The sequence below is a fragment of the Pipistrellus hanaki genome, assembly GCF_964339955.1.
Source record: "Pipistrellus hanaki genome assembly, chromosome: 1".
NCBI classification, from domain to species: Eukaryota; Metazoa; Chordata; class Mammalia; order Chiroptera; family Vespertilionidae; genus Pipistrellus; species Pipistrellus hanaki.
The window spans coordinates 155,582,537-155,603,643 of NC_140503.1; the positions used below are offsets into that span (position 1 = coordinate 155,582,537).

Consider the following 21,107-nt stretch of genomic DNA (forward strand, 5'->3'; position numbering starts at 1 on the left):
TATCTACTTCTAAACTTATATATATAAATTACATCATACTCTTTTGTTGGTGTATTTTTTCATGTGGCTTATTTCAATTTGTTCATTCTTATACTTTTCAAAGAATGCTATATAAATGATATATGTTTATGTATGAATATATATGGTGGGCAAAAGTATCTGTAAGCATGCAAAATAGAGCTTATTATACGATAGTATTAGTATTGTTTTAACTATTGTATTATTTTCCATATGAACAGCTATAGAACTACTTTTGCCAGATCCAATACACACACACACAAACACACACATATTTTATTGGTTATATACATTTGGATTATTTCTGATCTGACCCTATTTCAAAATGTATATAAACTTTCTTGTACTGTTTTGGTATATAAATAAATTTATATTGAAAAAATACTTATGAATTGCCCCTAAGGTATGCTTTATGTTTTATGTTCAGCTTTTCATAACTGATTGTACTAACTTGCATCCCTCAAAATAGAATAACAATTTTAGTAGTTCTGCATCTTTTCCAACACTTGGCTTTGTCAGGTTTTTCTTTATAAAAATTTAATATTGTATTAATTTTATTGCTATATACAAATTTAGCATCTTAAAATAATATACATTTATTATCATAGATCTTCATGTTAGAAGTCTAGGAAGGCTCAATTGTGTTCTCTGATTAAAGTCCCTGAATCCCATTGTCAAGATGGGTAGCCAATTTTTGCACTTATCTAAAGTCTATGGGTCAAGAATCCATTTCTGAGCTTGTGTCTGTTGCTAGCAAAATTTATTTCTTGCAGTAGTGGGATACCGGTCTCCTTTGCCTTGCTGGCTAGTGGCCAAGAACTGTTCTGAGCTCCCTGCCGCCACTGACCCACAGCCTGTCTATCTCAGCAACAGAGAACGCCCCTCACACTGAGGACTTCTCATGCTTCAAATCTAATTTCTTCTTTTCCTAACAGCTGGGGAAAATATTCCTCTGCTTGTAAAGGACTCATATGATTAGTCTCTAGATTATATCCTTTTTTATTACCTCAAAGTCAACTGATTAATAATCTTAATTATAGCTGCAAAAATCCCTTTTACATGTAACATAACGTAATTATAGTGGTGAAGTCCTATAATTTTCCCAGTGGAAGCAATTATACCACGGCTACAGTCATGTGTCATCTTAGAATTCTGCTTACCATGTCTATTCCTGGCTATTCCTGCATATGTATAGTGATATCACATTTTATTTTGCATTTCCCTGATAACTAACAAATTGAGTGTGTGTGTGTGTGTGTGTGTGTGTGTATGCGTGCATGCATGGGGTGGGGGGCTCTCAGCCCAGCCTGCACCCTTCTGGGACCTTTTGGGAGATGTTTGACTGGTGGTTTAGTCCTGATCTCGCAGGGATCACTGAGGATCAGGCCTAAACTAGCAGTCGGGCATCCCTCTTGCAATCTAGGACCCTGGCTTCCAACTGCTGACCTGCCTGTATCAACACCCCTAATCCCCTCTGCCTGCCTGATGAGGCCTCATCACCTCTAACTACCTCTGCCTGCCTTCCTCATCGCCCCTAACCACTCATATCCCTGCATTCATAGCCCCTAACTACTCACCTACCTGTCATTATCCTTAACCATTCCCTGCCTGCCTCATCACCCCTAACTTCCTCTGCCTGCCTGCCTAATTGCTTCTAACCACTCACCTAACTGCCTCATCACTCATAACCACTCGCCTGCCTGCTTCATCAACCCTAACCACGCACCGGCTAGCCTGATCACCCATAACCACCTCTGCCTGCCTGCCTCTTCGCCCCTAACTGCCTCTGCCTACCTGCCTCATTGCCCCTAACCACTCGGCCTGCCTGATTTCTCCTAACCACTCACCTGCCTCCCTGATCTCCCTGGTCTCTGGTCACTCTGGCCATTCCACTGGTTCAGTCACTGGGCTTTTATTATATAGGATATATATACATATATATTTATTCCTCATTTTACATGGTTCTGATATGCACAAATTTCAATTACATGATTTAGTTAAATAACACCAGATTTCACCAAAAATATGTTTCAAATTTCAGTATATCAGCTATAACTGTATAAAGTATACATTTCTTTACTAGCTCTTCAGTCCACACATCACTACACAAATAAGAGATGTGCTTCATGTTCAGGTTCACACATACTGGTACTTTCTAAGTCTTTATAATTGGTCATTATGCTACTAGTTTAAGCACAAACCTCTAAGTGTGTAGTTGTATTTCAGTGATAAGCCCATGTGACATTTTATAAAAATGATGCTCTGAAGAAGGAATTTGCCAGTGGAAATAAAAGAGTAGCAAAGAAATGAAAACTGTTAGTGCAGAAAATGATATTTGATTTGATCATAAATAAAAAGTCAATATTCACTGATCCAAGTACTCCTTTTAAGAACTAACAGCTAGACAACAAATTAACTTCCTTTCAATGTAGAAAGAGGGAAATACTAAACACAGCATCACACATTAATGAATGGGAAGACAAAAATATAATGGTTGGGCCATGATCTGAAAGAGAAAGATGTACGAAATGATCCCAGGTTCTTCAATTTTCCTGTAAAAATATTTGCTGAATTATTATTCTGCTTAGGGCTAGAGTCCGAGGTATAAAATAGATGACCAGCCCGAGGCAGATTGGTTCAGTGGATAGAGTTTTGGCCTGAGGGTTCAGTTCTGATTAAGGGAACATGACTGGGTTGCGGCTCAGTCCCCAGTAGGGAGCTTGCAGGAGGCAGCCATCAATGATTCTCTCTCATCATTGATACTTCTATAGATCTCTCCCACTCTCTTCCTCTCTGAAATCAATAAAAATATAAATATTAAAAATATGAATGAATTAATGAATGAATTAATAAATAAATAAATAAATAAAATAGATGACCATTTTGCATTGCCGAGTGGCTCAGCTGGTTAGAGTTGACCCTGTACACCAAAAGATTATAGGTTCCATTCCAGGTCAGGGCACATGCCCACTAGGTGATGTGTAGGAGGCAGCTGATCAATGATAAATGATGTTTCCCTCATCAATGTTTCTCTCTCCGTATCCTTCTCCCCTTCTCTCTCTGAAATCAATAGAAACATATTTAAATATTAAATTAAAAACAATAAAACAAAACAGATGACCATTTTAAGAAGAGCTGAAATTGAAGCAAACTTGTGGTGCTCAAGAGATACCATTTAATGTTCAGAGAGTTTCAAGGAGGGGGCCTGGTTTCTTCATTATCTCTCCTGTGCCATAGCAGATTTTCTTTCTTTGTAAAAAACATTTTAATTTTTTCTACTTATTCTTGGCATGAGCTTTGAATCTCTGACAGACAATTCCATCACAGGTGAGAGCAGAGAACTCTATTACGGTTTAAATTTGCATTGTTGCCTAACCACTGCTAGAGAAGAATTAGATTAAGAACATTATTGATTTACTTCTCTGAGGTAACACTAGCTTATTCAAAAAACATTTAGTGAGCTACTGATATGTTCCAAGAAACATGCTGAATTGATAGGGTTCAACTCTGGGCAAAAGAGAAATACCCCCGCCCCCAAAAATGTGTTTAATGAAGTTTTGATTTATTCTTCTAGAGCACTGATTTTCAACCTTTGTCCATCTCATGGATCACATAAAATAATTACTAAAATTGTGTGGCACACCAAAAAATATAATTTTGGCCAAATTGACAAAAAATAAATAAAAAATGGTATCATTCATACCAGATGGCTATTGTTGTGTTGGTTCTAGTCCTGTGTTTTTGAGTTTTTTGTTGTTGTTGTTGTTTGTTTGTTTGTTTGTTTGTTTTACAATCTTCTAAGGGAAAAGAAGTCAGTTCCCCTAACTAAATAGTCAGGCATTTCATGTATTAAAAATTCTTACTGCACATCGATTGAAAATCGCTAGGTTAGAGATATTTCTCAAATATTAGGACAGTCACCCTCTGACCAGATTAGGTGAAAGCATCTACCTAGTTTTCTATAAGAGGAAGTGGAGTTAAGTTATTTTAAAAATATATATATAGAAAATGCCGTAGGTAAATAAAAATTTCAAAAATAAGAAACATTTGTTTACTCAAGGTAATTTGAATATCATTACTTAATTTGTATGGTCTAGAGCACATGTGTCAAACACAAGGCCCGCGGACCAAATCCAGCCCGCCAGGCCTTGCAATGTGGCCCGCACCGCGCTGTCATCACTGCACTCCGCTGTCAGTTTATGACATTGTCAGTTTATGACTGTTCAGTAAACCATTCGGCCCGCGATTTAGGCTGGATTTTAGATTTTGGCCCCTTCTCTGATTGAGTTGGACACCCCTAGTCTAGAGGCTGGAACAGATGACAATGCACTCAAAGGTTTAAGGCATTAAAAACAATGAATAACTAGGCCAATAAGAAAATAACTCCATTAATTGTTCTATTAAAAAAGTGACAATTAATGAACCTGTCTGAAGATAGATGGTTGGGAGCTCCATTTAAATGATTAAGCTTTTATATTTAGTTGAAATTAAATTACACTCAAGTTTCAATATCTTTAAATCTCATTATCAGAGGTAAAAGAATTAGTGTAATAAATGCAAGTTAGGCAATTAAGTAATAGAGAAGTTATGACTTCAAAAAACAGTGAATGGAATAATAAATGGGAAGTACGCATTTTCCAAACAAAAATTACTGCTACATAGTTATAATTATATGAACACCAAAAATGATCAAACCTTTTGAGAGACTCTAAGTCAAAAATCTGCAATTATTAGGGCAGAGTAGAAATAATTTCTGGTTTCATTTCATGTATTTATTTTAATTCAAGTATCTCTGGTATATACTTATATTAACAATATTAATTTCCTGTGTATAATAAAATTATTTGGCATTATATACCTTACAATGTGATCATCTCACTAATTTTAATAATTATCGTCACCATATAAACTTATCACAATATTCTTGACTATATTCCTCTCCCCTCTTCACCCATCCTTCCACCTCCTCCCTTCTGGTAACCATTCTTTTGGTTTATATGTCTGTTTTTATTTTATTTTTACATTTCACAATAAGTGAAACCATATACTATACATAAAGCACATAGACACAGACAATAGTATGGTGACAGCCAGACAGAAAAGGGGTGGGTTATACGGAGGTAGGCAAAGTGGTTGTGGTGGTGGGGGTCGGGGGCGGAAGGGAGGTAGAATGGGGACAGAAATATACTTTACTTTCAGTAATGGGCACAAGAGGCAGTGTGCAGATGATGTTTTGTTGTGTTGTACACTTGAAACCAATATGGTTTTGTTAACCAACATCACCCAATAAACAAATAACTAAATAAATAGAAATTGTGACACTTCTATTTTCAACACATACTCCCATTTTATATGTACTTGCTTATGTTATTAAATAAAACAAAATTCTCATTATATTACAAAAACAAAATTATAGTGAAGGTTTGGATGGATTAGAAAGAAGAACTGGCAACTGCAGGAAGCAAAGATCTTCAAATTAATTATGTAAAAATAATTTAAATAACAATTTAAATTAAAAAAACATATTATGCAACCATATTGTGAAAGAATAATATTATCTTGGGAATCATTATAATATGTGTGAACAATTGCATAAAATTATTAAATATCCTGAACTAATAACTGATTTGAGAAATAATACAGAAATAGAAATGAAATAACTATATTCTTGAAATTTTAAACAAAACTATAAAATGTAAAGTAAAAAGTAACATTAAATTTAATCTCACATGTTCCAAATTTTGGTATTTTTATCACTCTTTGAAAAGCTCTTTAATGTGAATGCTTAATAGTTTAAGTCCTTTGACATGAGAAATCATTTGTACAGGTTTGATTTTTAACCCTTTTGATAAGGGTATTTTTCAAATATTATATGTATATAAAATAGAAAATTATACTATTCAAATTCAAATCCTGAGATAGCTATACCAGAATTTCAATATACTTATTGGATTATCAATATTTTATTTGTGACCAAATAACATAGAACATGGATGCATTAGTATCAGAAATGTGATTAATACTGTTTCAATCTTCCATCATAGAATATAATGTCATAATCATGAAAGCCTTGTCGTTTATTATAGGAAGTACCAATATTAGCAAATAGCACCCAAGATTAGGGTATATAATAAAAATGGAGGCTAAACTTGTTAAAAAATTTAAAAGATGTGATTTTTTTTTTTTTATCAGTTAGCAAAACATAAAATAGCTATGAGTAAAATGCCAGCTTTGTAAAATTCCTATATGCGTAGCCCAGGGTCAATGTTTCAAATGATTACACTTTAGCTTTACCCTCACTTATCTTCTCCTTTCTTTGTCATCTTGAAAAAGAACAAATGGCAGTTAAACATTATTAAAGTGTAAATAATGTCCTCTAGCCATAGACTCAACATGTCAGAGATTGATTCTGGCTTTCGGCACCTATCAGAAACTCATGAGAACTTTTCTAGGCTTATCTTGTTTTGCCTCATCTCCAAATACTCATCTACCAGAGATTTCTATAATCTGTTATTAGATACAGCCAACTGCCCTGGAGTATAGATACAAGATTCAAAAGCAACTGAACCAAGCATTGCTGACTCTCACAGGTGTCTCTAATTGCATTTTCATAATAAGTCTAATCTAAATTGAACCATTTCAACATAGATCATTGCTATGGACTGAATTATGTCTCTCCAGAATCCATATTTTGGAACCCTTACCTCTACCGTGATGTTATTTGGAGATGGAGCCTTTGGGGAATAATTAAGTTTAGATGAGGCCATGAGGGTGGGGTCCTCAGGATGGGATTAGCGCCCTTATTAGAAGAAACTCCAGAGAGCGCGGTCTCTTTCTCTCCGCTGTGAGAGGGTCACTGTGGAAGGGAGCTGTTTACAAGTCAGGAAGAGAGCCCTCTCACCAGAAAATGACAATGTTTAACCCTTGATCTTAGAATTCTAGCCTCCAGAACTGGGAGAAAATAAACTTCTTAAACCACTCAGTCTGTGGTAGTTTGTTGTGGCAGCCTTGGACTAAAAAAGACAATAACATTGACAAATTTTGATAATTTTGAATGTGGATAAAATGGTTTATATGAAAATAGCCTTAAAACAAAAAGGAAGCAAAATCTCAAATATTCAATTGTTTACATTTTCCTTGGTTTGAGGGAGTTTCTAAAAGAAACTCAGATCCCAAAATGATCTTCATAAAGGTTTCCTTGACTAAGGTAAAATTTTTTAAACTAGCTCTTTAAGACACTTCAACCCATAACTTGAACCTAACTAACTGCTGTTACCTTCTCTCACCTACAGCCACTGTCCTCTAGTCACAAGAAAACCTTTGAAGCTAAATAGCCTCTTAAAGTTAAAGCTCCCTGAAAATAGGGCAAATCCCTTGTCTTAAGAGATTTAAATGTTAATTCCAGGTCTCTGTATGACCTTGGAGTAAGTAAGAATTTGCAAAACCTCCACAGAAGACAGACATATTCTAAGAGAAATGTTTTAAATAGTCCTGTAAACAGATTGCTGCTGCTGAGCTTTGAGGGCATGCTGGGAACAGGGCTTCTATAAGGACAATATGTCTGGAAGGCTGTGGTCAAGGCCATTTTTTGCTGCCTATAAGCTGAGCAATGGAACCAGAAGGAGCACACAGCTCTTGCTTATGCTTGAGGTGAAACTGAATTCTATCTAGGAAAGAGATGTGCTCATGTGTACAAAGCAAATAACAACACAGTGACTCCAAACAAAACCAGAGTAATCTGGGGAAATATAACTCATGCTCAGGGAAACAGTGGCATGGTTTGTGCTAAATTCCAAAGCAACCTTCCTGCTATGGCCATTGGACACAGCATCTGTGCAATGCTGTGCCCCTCAAGGATTTAAATTGAAAATAAATAAAATAGATCTGAAAAAAATTGTCCTGTGAACATATAGTACTCCTAGGTCCATATCAATTGGCACATATGTTAGTATCTTAAGAAAAAAAGGACGAGAATAACAAATAGAAAATATTATGAGACTCACATAAAACAACCCAAATTGCATAGGGAAAAAAAATATTTAGAAAATCTTTACTGTAAAACAACACCTTTTGTATAATAAAATCATTCCTCTGCACAGAGTACACTCAAATTCAGTTCAGGAAGCTGGAAAAGACGTGTGCATTGAAGACTTCAGGGATATTTAGACAGTTCTCAGAAGTAAATTTGCTAGCCCAAGTTACCCCCCAGTTCTTCTTACAGTGTGTGTGTGTGTGTTTGTGTGTGTGTGTGTGTGTGTGTGTGTGTGTGGCCTTAAGCCAGAAGTGGGAGATATAAAAGAAAGGAGATACTTTGGAAGAGTCTTAGAACAGAGAAGAATAAGACTCAAAATACACTGCTGCCTCAGTCAACTCCAATCAATAAGTATTGGGCTAGAGATGTGTTAGAATATAGCCTTTTGCAAATAAGTTAAGAGAATGTGACAATATTTATCAATTATTAAAAATCACTACTTTAAAGTAAATTCTCTTATAAGTTTTCTTACAATGACAGTAACCAAAATTACGTACGAATGAAGTTATAACTGTATAATGTTTTACCACTCAGGTATTTTTTATTATTTTCTAATGGACAATAGCATGACAAAAGTCACAAATAATGTAATTTTTTTATATGTCAAATATGCTCATATTGATAAATCCATTATTTTGTTATTTGTATTGCCCCAAATAAAAATTTCTTTTTGGTAATTTAGGACCAGAGTGTAATCAACTTGGTCTTTGACAGTAGACAGATAGATGACAGATAGATGACAGGGAGATAGATAGATACATAAAGTAGCACCCTGTAGCTGTCTTTTTAAAAGAAATATTAATTTTGATTAAGGTCAGGGATGTTGATCTACCATGAAATACTTAGTTTTCCTTCAATAAATCCAGTGCATTTATTATTGGGTTTATTTGAATTTTTAGATTACAAATTTAAATTATTTTCACAAGTTTATGTTATCCCAGTATGTGAATTAGACATTTCTTTCCTTTTCCTACTAACATCACCTTTCATTATTGCTCTATCATAGTGCTAACCAATTTTTTGTTTTGTTGTTTATGTTAACAATGTCATTTATAAGGATGTAGTTTTTATAGAATTATATAAACATTATAGAAATATATCAACCCTTTCCTGTTTAAGAATAAAAAAGCTATATAATAATGGGTGAATCAGATTTTGAAAGTATCCTCTCTAAATAAAACATGATATCTGTTTAAAATAAATGATTCCATTTATTATCTCTCCATGTTAATTCCAAGGGATAACTGGTTAGATATATTTATCCAAAAAGCCCTGTAATCTACTCAGTTCCCTATAACTTTCAATTTATACAATTGAGCAAATATTTTTTTTTTAGTTTCTTTTCTTTTTTTTCTTTTTCTTTTCCATTTTCATTATTTAAAATATTAAGTATGTCTCCTTTTTCTTCCATGGATCCCTCTCTGGCTACTCCCAACTTAGTTTCTTAAGAGAAATGAAAAGGGCCTCTGAATTAGTAATGACCATGATAATGATATATAGTAGGTAACTTTATTGAATTTTCTGTATTAAGCACTGAGAAAACCTTTTTAAATGTACTATTTCATTTAACCATGACAACAACTCCTTCAAGAAAATTGTTTTTATTCATTTATTCATTCATTCATTCATTCACTCATATTTTCTAGAGGCCCACTGCATGAAATCCATGCACTGGTGGGGTCTCTAGTGCTGCAGGCTGCCAGCCCAGGCCTCCCTCACTTTCCCCCAGGGGTCCCACCCCTTGGTCGAATTCCAGGAAGAACTCCTGGAGGAACTCCTGGAGGAACTGCCAGTAAAGGGGACAATTTGCAAACTATGCTTTTAACATACAGGATTCATTTATTTACACAGAAATGTGGAGATGTGAATAAAATGCTCACCCAGGCACAGCTAATTAAGTGGCTGATCCAGGACTTTAAACCAAGTCACTTTGATTGCAAAGTCCATGTTTTTACTTACTGTTGACAAAAAATTCCTATCACAATTAGCCAAGAGTAATAAAGCCTTTTGGACATCAAATCACAACTAGCTATTCAAAGACCAAAGATAATTTTCATGCATTCAAACATAATATTTCCAGTTCTAGTACTTATGTACCCAAGTAATCAGTAGCATATTCTTCATATTTAAATCATGTTAGTGCATTAGAAATATTATATTGAGGCATAAACAGTCTGCTGGCCTCAATGTGCTGATGTGTCATACAAACAGAACAATACAAAATGACTGCAGACCACATTATCTGCATTATCTCTAACCTTTCCTACAACCAGCAAATTTCGTTTCATTATCCCCATTTTACAGGAGAGAAAGCAAATGGATTCAGGGATATTAACCAATTTTCCAAAGACAGCCACCTAGTAAGTAAAAGGGGAAATTTACAGATTTTTGCTCCAATCTCTGTATTCCTATCTCATCATGCTATCTCTGTCCATTATAATGGATGTCAATTATCATCCAAGTTTCAAAAAATATGCATATAGAAGTATATATATATATATATATATATATATATATATATATATATATATAATTCATTTATATAGAGAGACATATACAAATATAAATATGTCCACATATATTCAATAAATATGTTGAATATAAATTATATCTCCATTACATAATTTTCTAAATATGCATGGCATTATAAGTGATAGATATATCAGTTTTTTTATGGTATAAACATACTAGATTTAGGGTCAGAAAATTTTATTCTTTTAAATAAATCTGATTTTAACTATTTATGTTACCTTAGGTCACAATATTTTTGGAGAACTAAAAATTAGATGATTTCTAACTCTCTTTTAGCTATAAGTTCTTATTCTCAGCTCAGTTTTTGCTTTTCTTTTTGAAATATAAGTGGTATTCAAAAATGTCCCTTGATTCACAATATTCATATCATTGCTAGGCTAAGCATAATTGTATCTTCTAGCTTGAGACATATTTTGAGACATAGTTTTCTGCTGAAGATTCATACCAGCAAATGTATAATTATCTGCCTTTTATTTGGAATGTTGTTAAATTTTTTTAAAAGGTAAGGCAAATTAGCTTCTAGAATAGGACATTTTCATTTACCCTTGATGAATAATCCCATTAATCAAGGCAGGACATCTCCCTTATATAACTGATTGTGCAGGTATACAAAAGTGAAAACACAATCCTGTTGGTAAGAACTGCTACAGATGTTTTGTTATGAATTTAGTTTTGACCTCTATCAAGTATATCTTACTAGTATATGTAAATAAAAATGTAAATTTCTACTACTCTATGAGATATTGGATACTGAAATTTTTGTACTTTGACTTGTTAGCAACATAATTTAAGTTTTTAAGAGTAATTAAAATTAAACAAATTAACAAAATTAAAATAGTCCTTGTGTTTAACTAGCTTTATAGTTTCTAAAAAAGTTATCTTAAACTATTTTAAAGCAGGCATTAACGAGGAATATTTTAAATATATAATGAGTCTCTGTTATTTACTGTCCAGGAAAAAGAAATTAATGGTGATTGAAATGTTAAGCGTCATTATCAGTTCCAGCCATAAATTACACAGCATAAGTGAAAAACAATTAACTTAACATGTTGTCATATTTATGATATGCACAAATCAGCACAAATAAAACACTGCTAATCTGCCATCACTTAATGTTCCCCACCCTCTTGCAAAGACTCAAAAATAATTACAAGCCAAAGGAATAAATTGTAGTGGCCTAGTATTAATTTAGAAGAAGAATACAATCCTATTATCCCATTAAGCTTATATTCAAGAGATAAACATTCCAAACAACTCATCAACTGAATAAGCACTATACTGGCATTAATTTTATTAGTTTCTTCCTCAATAAATAATAATTACAGGATATAAAATTTAAGAGGACAGAATCCTTTTGAAATAAAAGCATGGCTTTTGGTTCCTATATATTATATATTTTCTTGATTCTAAGAAGTTAACTAATTTTACATTGAATGGATCACTATTAAACAGTAGGATGTTTATTTAAGATCTCCATTATGTTGTTATTGTTGACTAAACAAAAGCTTAAAAAGTTGGCAGAAAACTTTGACAAAAATATTAGTAAATTTGAATTTCTTCCTATTCTTCATAAGTATAAATTTGCTATTTTTCTTGCTTCTTTACAATGATTACCTATTAGTAATGCTGAATAAGCTATAATTCTATGAACTTATTGAGACATTCTTAAAATATATATTTTTATTGATTTCAGAGAGGAAGCAAGTAGGAGAGAGAGAAAAAGATATATATATTGATATATAAATGATGAGAGAGATGCACTGATTGGCTGCCCACTGTAGGCCCCACACTGGAGATGGATCCAGCAACCCAGGCATGTGACCTGGCCGGGAATTGAATTTTGACCTCTTGGTTCACATGTTGATGCTCAACCACTGAGCAATACTGGACAGGCACTTAAAATATTTTTAATGAGGAGGATCCAAGATGGCTGCTCAGGTAGACACCTAACCGCAGCAGCACACAACAATTTCAATGGAATACAACTAAAATGTAGAGTGGACATTGCCCAGAGCTATAGGTAGTCGACTGACTGAAAATTCTACAACAAGAAGGAAAGAGAAAACCAGAAGGAAAATCAGAGGAGCTGAAAAAAAGCCTAAGGTACAGTGACATGCTGCACACACGCACGCGCGCGCGCAGAGGACGCAGCCGGAGAGGAGGAGAAGGCTGTGTGCCCTCCTAGCGTTCCCTAGCAGGAAGGAAATAAAACCCCCAGCCTGGCCTGAACCCCCGAACCGGCAGCGCTGAGCCCGTTATGGGCCAGACCCTGGGGACCCAGGCTCGGGCAAGGGGAGATGGGGCTGTGAGGCGGAATCCCAGGGGAGCGGCGAAAAGCAGGGCCCAGGAGTAGCACATATTGCGCGCAGAGGACGGAATGTTGACTCTGATGCTGGATTGCCCTAGCGGGAAGAAACAAAGCCTCCGGCGGTGCTGAGGCCTACTCCCAACTGCTCTGAACCCCAGTCCTAGACCAATCCCTGGGGGCCCAGGCTCAAGCAGAGGGAGACGGGGCTGTGAGGTGGAGTCCTGGGGGAGCGGCAAAAAGCGGAACCCCCGGAGTCACGCACATTGCGCGCAGAGGACAGTCTATTGACTCTGATGCTAGACTCCCCTAGCGGGAAGGAGAAAAAAAGCTCCAGACTGGAGGAACGCAACGAGGAGCAGGAGCCCATGCCAGATACCGGCCAGCCAGGCGCCAGCAAGGAACCGGGTGATGGGGCCCCCAGGGGGGGTGCCCCCGAGCCTTCGACCGCTGAGCACGGGCAATGGAGCCGAGGCCGGGGGCTGCTTCCTTAAAATATTCAATAATATTTTAAGAAATTATTCAGTAGTATTTATTGAGTAAAATGTGTGTGAGACTCTATGCTACTAGTGGTACTACTGCCGTTATTATCATGCTATAAATAAGGAAACATTAACAATTTTAATGACTTGGTATTATTGGGAAAATAGTTGTGAACTTCATGAATTCCCAGACAGGGTTTGGGGGAACCTTCAAGAGGCTGCTGACCTTACTTTAAGAACTATTGGTCTAAGAATGTCATAATGGTAACTCCACCTCCTTGAAAAATAAATCAATAATAAGAAAATTTATCAGGATAGACAGAGCCTATGGAATTTTTTAAGAGGTTACCTGTATGCTATTCATTAAAAAGAGAGAGAGAGAGAGAGAGAGAGAGAGAGAGAGAGAGAGAGAGAGAGACAGAGAGAGAGAGAGAGAGAGAGAGAGAGAGAGAGAGAGAGAGGAGACAAAGAAGTCCCCAATTTATTAACTTTTAGTAACTGAAAGAATGGCCATAATGGCTGAAATGAATAAGATTCAGAAGAACAAATTTTCAAGGGCTAAAGATTAAAAAGTAGGAATTTGGTTTGGGACATATTCCAGTGGCCTAATTGATAGCCAGGAAAATCTCAAGTAGATAGTTAATATATGTGCTGAGTGCAGAGAGATTTCTGAGCTGGAGAAAGGAACATGAAGCTGTATGCATTATCTAGCACAAAGGTAGGAGACTGGGTCAAATAATAAAATATAGAGGTAAAAGCAGAATTTTTTAAAGGCGTGGGAACTGAGCCTAAGAACATACCAATATTTAAGGAGTATGGCAATGAGACACATTCAGCACAGGACATTTTTAGGTAAACAGGAAAAAAAAAAATTAAAGGTAGATTCCTGGAATTCAAATAAAGAATTTATGGAGGAAGCAATAATAACTCATATTTATTAAATGTTTAATATTTTCATATTCAGTATTCCTTGTTTACTACAATCATTAGCTATCCTACATAATAAAGAGGTAAATGCAAATCACTCCAACACACAAGATGGCTGCCCCCATGTGGTCAAAGATGGCCAGCAAAGGAGGGCAGTTGTGGGCAATTAGGCCTGCAGGGGAGGGCAGTTAGGGGTGACCATGCCAGCAAGGGAGGGCAATCAGGCTGGCAGGGGAGCAGTTAGGCATTGATCAGGCTGTCAGAGGTGTGGTTAGGGGGTGATCAGGCTGGCAAGCAGAAGCAGTTAGGGGCAATCAGGAAGGCAGGCAGGCAGGTGAGCAGTTGGGAGCCAGCAGTCCTGGACTGTGAGAGGGATATCCAATCGCCTGGGCAGTTAGCCATCCCTCCAGGAGTCCCAGATTGGAAGGGCACAGGCTGGGAGGAGGGACACACCACCCATAAACAAATTTCGTGTACCCCTCCTCCTGTTTTAAATCCAGAAAAGTAAATTATCTTTATAATTGTCTCTAAGACATTCTTTTTTTTTTTTAACATATTTTATTGATTTTTTTTACAGAGAAGAAAGGAGATGGATAGTTATTATAGAAACATCAATGAGAGAGAGACATCAATCAGCTGCCTCCTGCACACCTCCTACTGGGGATGTGCCACAACCAAGGTACATGCCCTTGACTGGAATCGAACCTGGGACCTTTCAGTCTGCAGGCCGATGCTTTATTCACTGAGCCAAACCAGTCTCGGCTCTAAGACTATTCTTTTAATAAGAAGATTCCTACCATAACTGTTTCAATATTTTAAAAATTTAATGCCACAAGTTTTAACTAATTACTCTGTCATGTAATAATTGAAATTGGATTCATTCATTCTTTTTTTTAATTCAAATTCTTTATTGTTTAAAGTATTACATATGTCTCCTTTTCCCCCCATTTGACCTCTCCCTGGCCATTCCCACTCTCAAGCACATGCCCTCACACCTTTACTGTCTGTGTCCTTGGATTATGCTTATACGCACACAAATCTTTTGGTTGGTCTCTTATCCCCCTCACCCACACACACCTCCCCTGCTCTCCCTCTGAGGTTGGATGGTCTGTTCTATGCTTCTATGTCTCTGGATCTATTTTTGTTTATAATTTATGTTGTTCGTTATATTCCACAAATGAGTAAGATCATGTGATATTTATCTTTTTCCTCTAAGTAAGCCAGTTGAGAAAAATAAATATCATTCATTCTTTTAATACACCGTTTTAAGGACCTTTGATGTGCCACAGTGTGTTTATTCTCCAGTAATATCCAGGGCAGCCAGGCCCATGGGAAGATCTGGGGGTTCTAGAATGAGAAAATCGGGCTGGCCCGCAGCAGAGCCACCATGGAAGCCAGGGGGACCTCATTAGTGTCTATGGACATGTCCAGGGGATTGCTAAATACCCATATCTACCCTAAGTATCTCGAAATTGATGGGATCCAAAGACCTTAAACATTGTAACAGTAGGTGGGAAAACTGACATGGAGTTTATGTTTGGAGCTATCAGTAGCAGGAGACTTGCCCCACACAGAGTTCTATTCCTATCAAAGGCAAGCTCCTGGGAAGTTTTCCTAAAGATTTACAGAATAATCTAGAGACGAATCATGCATGTTCCTTTATTTTATTCTTCTTTCTAGCCATACTAATTCCTTTGCAGAACTAGTCAGATCCATATAACTTTAACTTCACTCACAGCAGAGATGTCAAGTAAAGACCTACTTTTCTTCCTCAGCTAAGCTGTTAGCGGTAGACATTTGTTTCTATGTTGTCAATGACAGTGTTATTTGTCACTACCTTTACTTTAAGGTCCTGTCATCAGATTGGTTGGTGTGAATGTACAGCCATGTTAACTTAAATGATTCCTAATATGTTTTTATAAACTATATCAACTGACTCACTACCATCAATTTACATAACATTTGCTTGATAGTTGCAGTTTGGAGACTTGTTTTCTGTTACCTTTTTTCAGGCAGAGAAAGCTTTGCTCATGACTCACTGGTTAATGTTATCCATCTAACCATTTAAGCATCTCTCAGATTCTTATGATTATATTTCATTTCTTCCTTTCCATTTTTACATTTATTTCAATGGAGAGTAGAGTTCGATATTTGAGTGGGTTGAGATACTAAAATGCGTACATTGTAGGAAATCTTTACTTCCTGCAAGCTAAAGATGTAAAAAAGAACAAAATCATTCATCTGTGTAAACTGAGCCTCTTGTGAAATTAAAAAGAGCCATCAGTCTTATCTTTGAAGAACTTTAGTTGTTTGACCTGGGCAAAATCAGCTCCAAGGGTGCTTTCCCTCAATATCACTATTTTTATTCCAGTCCTCCACCCATCACTCCCTCCAAGGAAATTTAAACTATTAAAATGTGAGCTTTAGTAAATCCTTCTTTCTTTAAGCCAGCATTACAGAGATAAAGTTAAAAGTCCATAAACATAATTCCTTAAAATGAAAACAAATTCTGTGAGTGCTATTTTTCTATTCATAATATCTTCTACAAAAGAGATCATCCTCTCCTTAAACAATTTTAATTTGCCTAAATTTAGATTTACGAATGTAATAAAACATGAAAAATATTACTTCCATTTCTAATGTTTTATAATACTCACTTGGATTTCTGCTATTGGTTAAACTTGTTATCACAGAAGTATTGAAATGTCTTCAAATTCTTTGCTAGCTTAGGCAATACTGCAAATGTTTTCCTATTGAAGTTCTAAAGATCACCTTGTTACTCATTAGTCAGTTATCACACACACGCACACACACATTTATTATTTATTACAGGCTTTTACATATTATCTTCTGGATAAAAGATAGTGTTTGACACAGAAACACAGGAATCACATACTTTATTGTAAGAAAAAAAATCTTAAAAGAAAATTTGCATTCACAGGTGGCGAGTTGCTATGCTTCTAAAGCAGTGCTATTCCTGAAACACTAACCAGTGTGGCTGCTAAAATATTTAAATATTCAAATCCCTGAGAAGCAATGAGAACTGTCAATTAAATAGGACTTAGCTATGTGACATATTTTAATTTACATATGTTTTTAAAGATTACTAAGATAATGTGAATTTTCTTCTTGATGAATTTCAGAGTTTCTACTAGAGATTTAAATGTATATAAACTCTGCACACAAAGGCAAAAATATCCTTGGAAATGGATTTTGACTTTGTCACAAATGAATTTTACCCCTTTTGACATTTTAAAATTATTTTTTGCATAGTTGGGATCATTTTCTTCCTTAAAGAAAATACATCTGAAATAGAAATTCAAATGTTAGATATAGCTGAATATGGAAATATTCATTTTCACAATTTACCAGAAATTCATTTAATGTATAAATAAGTCCAAATTGTAACTGTAATCTTATTAACTTATACAAAGAAAATGCCAATTGTAACCCTCTTTGGAAATGTACCAGGTACAAAATATGATTAATAATTAGTACTATACTTTATACTTGACTTTTATTTCTCTTTAGCAATTGAGTAAATGAAAATGAGTGCATTGCTTTTCTTTATCCAAAAGCACTTTGACTAAATAAATAATAATCTAGCAAATTTCTGATAAATAGAATTTGCTTTGTAACAAATATAAGATTAGAGAAGCATCTGTAGTTATAATTTTTATTTATAAAACATATTTGAAATGCCTCCTTATCTATAACTATTCTTAGAGATTTCCAATCAAATATTGTTATGGATCATTGAATTGTATCTTAATCTTTTTTTAAGTATAACTAGTGGCCCGGTGCATGAAATTCATGCATTGGGGGAGAGGAGGGGTTCCTCAGCCAGGCCTGTACCCTCTCCAATCTGGGACCCCTCAAAGGATGCCCTACTGCCATTTTACAGGGATCGGACCTAAACCAGCAGTTGGACATCTCTCTCCCAATCCAGGACTGCTGGCTCTTAAACACTCACTTGCCTGCCTGCCTGATTGCCCCTAACCAATCTGCCTGCTGACCTGCTCTCCCCCAACTGCCCCCACCATCAGCCTGCTTACCCCAAAATGCATCCCCACCAGCCTGATCACCCCCAACTGCCCCCTCTCCCATGCCAGTGTGCTTGCCCCCAACTGCCACCCCTGCTGGCCTGCTCACTGCAAATTGCGCCCCCCCTGCTGTCCTGATCACGTCCAACTGACCCCTACTGACAGCCTGCTCACCCCCAACTGGCCACCCTGCTGGTCTGCTTACCCCCAATGGCCCTGCTCCCCAAGAGCCTGATCACCCAAAACTGCTGTCCCATCCTGTCCTGATCACCCACTACTGCCCTTCCCTCTTGGCCTCTCATACCCTCTATCTCAGCCCCACCACGATGGCTTTGTCCAGAAGAATGTCCAGAAGGTCTCCTGGAAGGTCTCCCAGTCTAATTAGCATATTACCCTTTTATTAGTATAGATAGAGGCCTGGTGCATGGGTGGGGGCTGGTTGGTTTGCTCTGAAGGGTATCCTGGATCAGGGTGGGGTGTCCTGCTGGTGTGCCTGGCCAGCCTGGGTAAGGGGCTGATGGCTGTATGCAGGCTGGCGATGGCCCCTGGTGACCCAAGCTCCCAGCCCCTCCTTTTTTTTTTTTTCAGTGCCTCCTTGAGCAGAGGCCAGGGCCAGCTAGAAGCAGGTATCTGGGGTTTATTTATCTTCTATATTTGAAAATTTGTAGCCTTGAGCGGAGGGCCAGCCAGGGCAGGTGGGAAGCTTGGATTCCTCCATTGCTGGGGGCAATGTAAGCCTCCTGTTCACTCCAACTCCATGGCCACTGCCATCTTTGTTGGGTTAATTTGCATAATCATTCCTGATTGCCCACTGGGCATGGCTTGTGGCTGTAGCAGAGGTATGGTCAATTTGCATGTTTCTCTTTTATTAGATAGGGTATTATATTTTATAATGAATTTAGACATCCTGTTATTCATTGCTTAATTCTCTCTAATAGCTCTTCTTTCCCTCCCCTATATTTCTCTTTCACCTCTCTCTCTCTCTCTCTCTCTCACACACACACACACACACACACACACACACACACACCTATTTCTGTTCAAAACTAAGAGAGCACAGAGAATGTCTATGAAAACTGGGTATATACCTAATTTCACTACTCCGTGAGCATGTTTTAAAATAACTATTTATTGAACTCTATTTCAATGCACAAAATAAAATACTGATTTATAATGGAAGCAAAATAGAGTTCAATTTGATTTGTTTTAGCTATACAAAAATCTGCTTCTATGTAAATATTCCTAAAAGATGTTTACACTGAGGTTTTTGTTTTTCTAATATTTCATAATCACAAAATTTAAAATGTTCACTTTATTTATTTCAAATTCCCATGAGATAGGTAGTTTCCTGATAGCTTTGATATTAGGAATAGAGACTTAAATTACATTTAGTGTCTGTCTATTTTTGCAAGGAATGAGCTAATTAACATCTACCGGAGGATGAGTGGCATTCCTATGCAGGCATCAGAGGCCATGCTTACTTCTAATAAATGACCAAACATGCGAGAATAAGTCCAAAGGCCTAAGTAAGGCCACTGAGATATTTATAGAAAAACCACATAAAAACAAAGCATCTCCTAAAGTGAGTACATATACTACGTGTCACAAAGTATGTTTCCTAGGAGACGAGATTCTTTGGCTGCAACCTTGATTCGCCATTCACAATTATGCTCATTTAAGACATCTCACTGACATTTTAGATCGTCATACTGTTTACTTAATGCCAAGTATATTGAAAATAAGTATTTGCATTTTATATAATGATGTTACTCACTAAGTACATCAGAGCGTTTCTTTTTGGCTTGTTGGAAAGATAAGGATCAGTAAGATGGCAGTGTAGAAGGTAAAAAAATAAAAGGGGCAGATTCTGCTGTGAAGTTCTGCCTAATAAAGCAACTTTGCATTTTGCATAATAGGCTAAAGCTTTTGTGTTTTTAATAAATGTATTCATCTCCTGAGGAGTATTGAAAATATAAAATAAAAAAGGAAAAGTAAAAATAAAGTAGTAAACCCATCTGCAACACTTGCTCGATTTAGGACCTCTGAGCATCACCTCTGCACTGTCAGGCAGGACCAGTCAGTACAAGATCTGGCTGATATAACCAAACCACAGGTACACCTCTTACAGAAATGAGTTTCTGTTCCTCGTGGCTATAATAAAAGCTAGATTGAAAATGGGGCTGATTAACATTATGTTCTAATCATTAAGAGTATAGTTTGCTTTATACTAGAATAATAAAAATCTCATCATGCCTCTAAGCACAAAATTAGCACATATAAATATATATTACTGAATATAATTAAAATCAAATTAAAAGTACACTTGAAGCTCAGATCCACGTATACACTTAGGACCATAGAATTATTAAAGAAATACCCTAGCTTATATTTTTTGACATTCTTTCCACTATTGTTGAATAATGTTCAAAAATATCATCATTATAGCTTGAATTATATTTGTTTCATAAAGTCAACCACAAATTTTTAAACAGTCCCATAGAAAAACCTCATAGTATGTATATTATTGAGACTCAGACTCACTTAAAGTTTCAATTTAATTTTTAATTTTTAATATGCATTAACTTTATTAAACCATATATAACTAAAATTAATTCAAAGTGTTCCATTCCATATTCTATTTCTTGCAAGTTAGATGACAGTAAGTTATTTTACTCATTGATTTGAATGTCCTTATATATAAATATTGTTAGATTAGAATATATCTAAGTTATCTCCCTTTTCTAAAATATTATGCTCTTTTTAGTGAG

The 21,107-nt window shown here is 36.1% G+C and overlaps 1 protein-coding gene and 1 pseudogene across 3 annotated transcripts in view; one reads left to right on the plus strand and one right to left on the minus strand.

Moving 5' to 3' along the window:
• Positions 1-21,107, minus strand: part of CCSER1 (coiled-coil serine rich protein 1) — a gene marked incomplete at its 3' end in the record, with an annotated part of 1,087,168 nt that overhangs the window by 849,322 nt on the left and 216,739 nt on the right. The window lies entirely within an intron of this gene.
• Positions 7,576-7,880, plus strand: LOC311621884 (large ribosomal subunit protein eL33-like; annotated as a pseudogene). The gene has a single exon. The product of its transcript is annotated as a large ribosomal subunit protein eL33-like (transcript).